At 28.9% G+C, this 6,366-nt stretch overlaps 1 long non-coding RNA gene across 1 annotated transcript; it reads left to right on the plus strand.

Moving 5' to 3' along the window:
• Positions 1–4,541: 4,541 nt before the first annotated feature.
• On the plus strand, positions 4,542–6,005 carry LOC128283521 (uncharacterized). Its single transcript, XR_008273881.1, has 3 exons — positions 4,542–4,624; positions 5,090–5,176; positions 5,798–6,005. It is a non-coding gene; the product is annotated as an uncharacterized LOC128283521 (long non-coding RNA).
• Positions 6,006–6,366: the final 361 nt, after the last annotated feature.

Genomic DNA, 6,366 nt, shown 5'->3' on the forward strand with positions numbered 1-6,366 from the left:
GAGTCACAGGTTTGATTCCTCTCCCACTCACATTTGTATTTTTCATTTCATGTTGTTTTAAGCTTTTTATTATTTTCAATTAATGTTTTTAACATATTAGCTAAAATGGTCAAATAACATTGATTTTATTATTGAATTCGTGTTCAATTCCTTCTCTTCTAAAGACATTTGTAATTTTCATTTCATGTTTTCTTATTTTTAATTAATAAATATATTGTTTCAATTTTTTATTTTTAATTGATCTTTTTAATTAATGTCTCTTTTATTCATAAAATCAAATAAAAAATGTAATTATATAATAAAAATATATATATTTTACATATTGTTATGAATATCTTATTAAATAGATGTCCATCATGATCAAGATAAAGTTTTAATATACTTTAAATTCTAATAATTATTAGAATTAGATCTCTACTTCTATTATACTTCTTACGCCTATAAATAGAGATTTTGATGAAGCATTGGAATCATCCCTTTGATAAAAAAAAGTACATTCTTTATTGCTTTCATGTTTTCTTTGTTCTTTATTCTCTCAGTCTCTCTTTATTTTATAACACGTTATCAGCAAGATGATTCTCTATATTTTTTCTTTTAAAATCTTTCGAAGTCATCCCCCAAATCCAATTCCTCTTTCATCTTGAACTTTCACCCTTACAATTTCATCTTCAAGATGTTGAAAGATTAAATCTCATAATGGATCATGGTGATTACGATGATGTTAAAGATCTTCAGATATATTTTACTATATTTTACATATTATATCATGTTTATTATAATTAGAGACTGATCATGACAACATTAATAGATAGATTATGATTTAAAATCCACGCATGTTTGCGATGTGATTATGAAATAAAGAATCTATTGGGATGTTTATAAGTCCGTCCTACTAGATCTGATGCATTCCTTGAAGTGAATGTAAACATAAAGAAAAAGAAAATAAAAGATATACTCATGGACCACTAAAAGTGGGAACATAGTAATAAATAAGAGAACAATGAGAGTTCTCAAGATAACTCTTCAAATGGTAAAGATAACTTATGTTATTAATGTAATATGAAAAATTATTGGCCACATATGTGGCATATACCCAAATATTTTGTTTCTGTTAATATTCTTTGAGGAAGAATATGAGAATGTAGTAATAAATTCTATCATTATAGATAGAAAGTATTTATCTAATTTTATACTAAAACAAACAAATATTATTTCAATATTTGATAGTACAAAATTAGTTGAAAGCTCTAGAAGAGTTAATATATTAATACATTGTGATGGTTAATCCATTGGTTTTAAAAGATATTAAAATGAATCTTATATTGAGATTTTGAATGAGGAAAATATTATATTTCATATGAATCACCATTGCCATAAATATCTATTTTGAAAGGATGAAAAAGAGAGGATTGAGTTATTAATTTATATTTTTTTTATAATCTTTGTGATCTTCTTTTGTCATCATTCGCATTAAGGGGTTGGAAGCAAAATATTTGACTGTGAAAGATCTACATAAATTCTGGGATAGTTTAAAAGAAAAATGTGAGTAGTGGAATATGGTAATTTTATCTAAAGCGTATTATGGTTTGATGCACTTAAAGTTGCAAGTTTTTTTAAAAACTGTGAGTATAACTCTATAGTATTCAAAATAAGTTCTCAATTAAAATTACTTGGAAAAATATTACTGATGAGAACCTTGCAAGAGAGAACTTATTCAACTTTTCATGATTCAAATGTGCTCTTACAGTAGCAATATCATGAAAAAGAATTACTTATGATTGAACAAAAGTTTTTAACCACGAAACCTAACCATTCTCTAAAGAGAATGTAGCTGTGTATAATAAATTCAAAAGGCATAATCTTTAACGTGGATGTAGTAAATTCCCTACATTTGAAGATTTTGGCATATTCCCTTAAGCGAATATTGCATATAATCATTTGGAAATTATATTTTTTTTGTTAACTTAGTGACATTATAATATTCACATTGATTTAGACATTTTTAGTAGTAAATGTCACAATAGCACTTATATGTGGATACAAATTAAAAGGAATGATAATAAAACTATCAATTTGTTACAATTTAGTACAATTGAAACATATGTTAAATAAACCAGAAGTTTACTAATACAAATGCGTTTACTACTTGGTGTGACAAGTTAGACCATCCTGGACCATATATGATGCGAAAATTAATTGAGAATTTATATGGACATTCAATTAAAGAACCAGAAGATTCTTTAATTTAAAGAATTCTCATTTGTTGTTTGTTTTCAATGAAAATTGATTATTAGAAACTCACTAGCTAAAGTTGAGATTAATTGTCTTGCATTTCTGAAAAAAATGGGCTCATTTATCCACCATGTGGATGATTTTGTTATTATATGATTTTGGTATATGCATCTACAAAATAATCACATGTGTTATTAATTTGCAACCTGTCGTTTGCAAAATTACTTGTTTAAATAATTAATTTCAGATCATGCAATTAAGGCTCCGTTTGTTTGCAGGTAAAATATTTTTCGAAAAATGATTTTTGGAAAATGATTTCTGAAAAATGATTTACTTTTCTGGTGTTTGGATGAATCTGTATAAAATATTTTCTGTTGTTTGACAGATTTCCTGAAAATATTTTTCGGAGAAGCTGTTTTTACATATATATTAATAAATTTATATTTTAAATTATTTTTACATATATTGCAATGATTTATTTATAAATAAATTAATCAAATTAAATATATAATAATACTCAATTATTAAGTTAAAATATTAATCGAAAGTCAATTGAAATCAACCAAAGTCAAATAAATTATTTGTAATTGTGTTATAAAAGCAACTATCATTCTTACAAATCAAGCAGTTTCAGTTACTAACATGTATATCAATGATATGAAAGCAACATAAAACTTTCTCTATTATCAATGACCATCTGCACATATCCCATCCCCATCCCTAATGCCCCAAACACCTTTTATTCTTACCCACCCTTTATCCAGATATGCAAAGTATATTGAATTACATAAGAATCTATGAGACATGTATTTGTGATGCTAATATTGCATCAAGTTGTTTGATCAAGATTTTTCATTAGTACATAGTCACCATAGTCTGGAGTTTTCATATAATTGTGCCATCAATGAACACCATTTGGACGAAGCTCATCTTGAACACGTGCAGCTTCTTTCTCATTCCCATAAGTCAAGAAGTAGTTTGGGTTACCACGAGTTGCTTCTCTATACAAGCCAAAATGTGTTTCCTTTGGAAGATGGTCATAGTTCTTCTTGAACATTGACACATGTTTGTTTGCAAGTCAGAAATTTTAACACATTATCACAAGTACAAGATAACTTGTAAAACATATTATTTAACTATAATAATAATCAAACGGTCCAAAATAGTAATGCATTTCCTAGACAAGTAATCCATATAAAATGTTTATATTTCTGTTGTTTCAAGTTCAAACGACTACCCTCAACTACCATGACACCTTCCAGCATAGCACTAGAGCCTTTATATGCCAGCATATCCATTTAAGTTATGCATTGTAGCAAAAAGGCGTCTTATCCGTTTAAGTTAAAATCATACATCATTTTGAACTGAATTTTAAAGATGGATGCTTATAAAAGTAGTTTTAATTTCCTGTCATTTCTTATTTTCTAAAACGTTATAATTGTCATTACCATAGGAGTATATTTGAGAGTTAAAATCCCCTTTCTTAGGAGTTTCAGCCTAAGGTCTTTATCACCCCAAACAACATGTTCCCTGTACCTACAAAAACCAGAGGTCTGTAGTTTGACATCAGCGCATCCATACATTTGTATCGAGCAGAAAGGTGCAATAAAGCAACGCATCCAGGGAAAAAAAGAAAAAAAGACTACCTTCAAGTTTATACCAGTGAAGTAACTCTTCCTCTTTGCAGTTGAAGCAATTATGAATGCCTGCAAAGAATAACATTTATATAGACAATGACTGAACCGTTGATAATCAAGATCCAAGATGGTTCTGGCTCATGCAATTTAATATAGTCCCTTAACACCTCACAGGAATATTAACCAAAAAACTCATCATGCATAATCGTAATGCCTTATGAATTGCTTGGGAGGTGGGGACGCTATAAAACATCATCCTTAATATTGCTTCCAGTTTATAAATTTCAATCCAAAAGTGTAACATTCCGAAATAGGGCCTAAACGGAATAGTGGTTGCGAAACCACAAATCTGGGGTAGAAAAAAATTTATTTTATTATTATTTTGAGGTTTATGGTATGATTACATGATTGTGCAAAAATTTCGTAATAAAATTCTATGCATAAAGTGCTTAAATTGAGGTTAGGGACTAAATCGAATAATTTGCAAAACTTGCATTCTAGAAGTTTTTAGTATGAAATTATTTTGGAATATTAATTAGGAGATCTTAAATGGTAATTTGACCAATTTTAAGTTCATGGACAAAATTAGGACATGGAAGGAATTTTGAAAGTTTAGTAAGGAGGGCATTTTGGTCATTTGGTTATTAACATTAATAAAAGGTAAAAGATGATAAAATTGTATCATCTTCTTCAAGTTACCAGCAGAACCTTACCTCTCTCCATAGCTGGGGTTTCTTCAACTTTCAAGCTTCATAGTAAGTGATTCCAAGCCCGCTTTTAATGATCTTTACGTTTTGAAGTCCGGTAGCTCGATAAAGCTTATGCTAGCAATAATTTAAGTTAGAATCAAATTTGGAAAAATACCCATAGGTGAAATTTGTGTATTTTGATGTTTTATGATGGAATATGAGGTTTTAAATTATGTTAGACAACTTGTGCGACTTGGTTTTAAGTGAAAACGAGTAAAAAGGCTTAATCGGTAAAAATACCTAATAGTCATAAGTACATGTTAGTGTGTGAATTTGATGTTACCATAGAAGGGAAAAATGATCAGCATGTCATAAAACATAAGAAAATAGGATGAAGTTTAATTTACGAGCCTTGGGGAAAAAGTGAAAATATGTGGAAGTTTAAGGGCAAAAATGTAATTTTGCCAAAGTTTGAGTAAAGGGTTGTTTTGATAAATGTTGATATTAAATAAGCTAAATTTGCTATTATAGATCAAGAAGAGCGAAATTCAAGAGTAGATCGGGGAAAAGAAAAAGTAAAGGACTAAATTGTAAAGTTTAGTCACATTTTGTATCGAGGTAAGTTTCTGATAAATAAATGCAATATTCTTTTATTTTACATTATTATTGTCAATTTCAGCATTTATATATTTATGTTATGAAAATATTTAAAGTCGAATTTAAGGTGAAGTGACAGAGGAAAAGTGTTAGAAAGCCCCATTGAACCCTAGGAATGTTAGGATATTAGGGTTGTGAGACGTAACGAAATGAGCCATGTAAGTCCATATTAGAAATATGGCTTTGGAGACAGGATTGAGCCATGTAAGTCCATATTATATATGGCATTGGAGCAGGAATAATTCATGTAAGTCCATGTCAAAGACATGGCATTGGCGAGGATATTGATAGCAGAAGCGACCTAGTATCCTTAGTATTCCGAGTGGTTCAACGGGTCAGGATACGAGTTAAATTATAGTGAATTAACAGCAAAGGAAAAGTAGATTATACTTATGAAAAAGGAAAGGTCAGGTAAGAAAGAAGGTAAGGGAATAAAGAAGAAGATAGAAATTGAGAAGTAAAGAAATTTATGATGTTAGATGATATTATGCATAATTATCCATTATGTTGAATGTTGTGACTTATTTGCTTGTAAGCTTACTAAGCCTAGTGCTTAATCTCTTTATTTTCTTCTTCTTATAGTACTTATCTAGCCACTCGGGGATCGAAGGAAACATCGGAGGTCGATCACACTATCAAAGAAATAACTCGGTATAATTAGACGTTTTGTTTTGTGTATGGCATGTATAGAAACTTAGCCACTTTTGGTATAATATGAACAATGAATGATGTGTAAATACTTGCTAGTGATTAGCTAATAAAAATGGCTGATGATATGCATGTTTATTAATATGTATGATTGAATGCTGATTATCACATGAAAATTATGCAAAATGTGAAAGTAACCTAAAAACAGATTCAAGTAACAGCAATGACATAACTTTGAAAAATCACTAAAAATTGTAGAAACATAGTTTGAAGATGAATAATATATGAAATTAAATCTTATTATGTCTATTTTCTTATGGAATAAGAAAAACAGGTAAAGGTATTATATTTTATGAGATATTTGAGTTTTAGTGAAACAGGGTCAGAGCGATTTCTGGACCCCCTGTTTCAACTTTGGAAATTCACCATAAATTGTACAAAACTAATTAGAAGGTATAATTTATATAGTTATAATCATTGTTGAGTATAGTTTTAATAGAAAC

The sequence above is a fragment of the Gossypium arboreum genome, chromosome 11 (assembly GCF_025698485.1).
Source record: "Gossypium arboreum isolate Shixiya-1 chromosome 11, ASM2569848v2, whole genome shotgun sequence".
NCBI lineage: Eukaryota > Viridiplantae > Streptophyta > Magnoliopsida > Malvales > Malvaceae > Gossypium > Gossypium arboreum.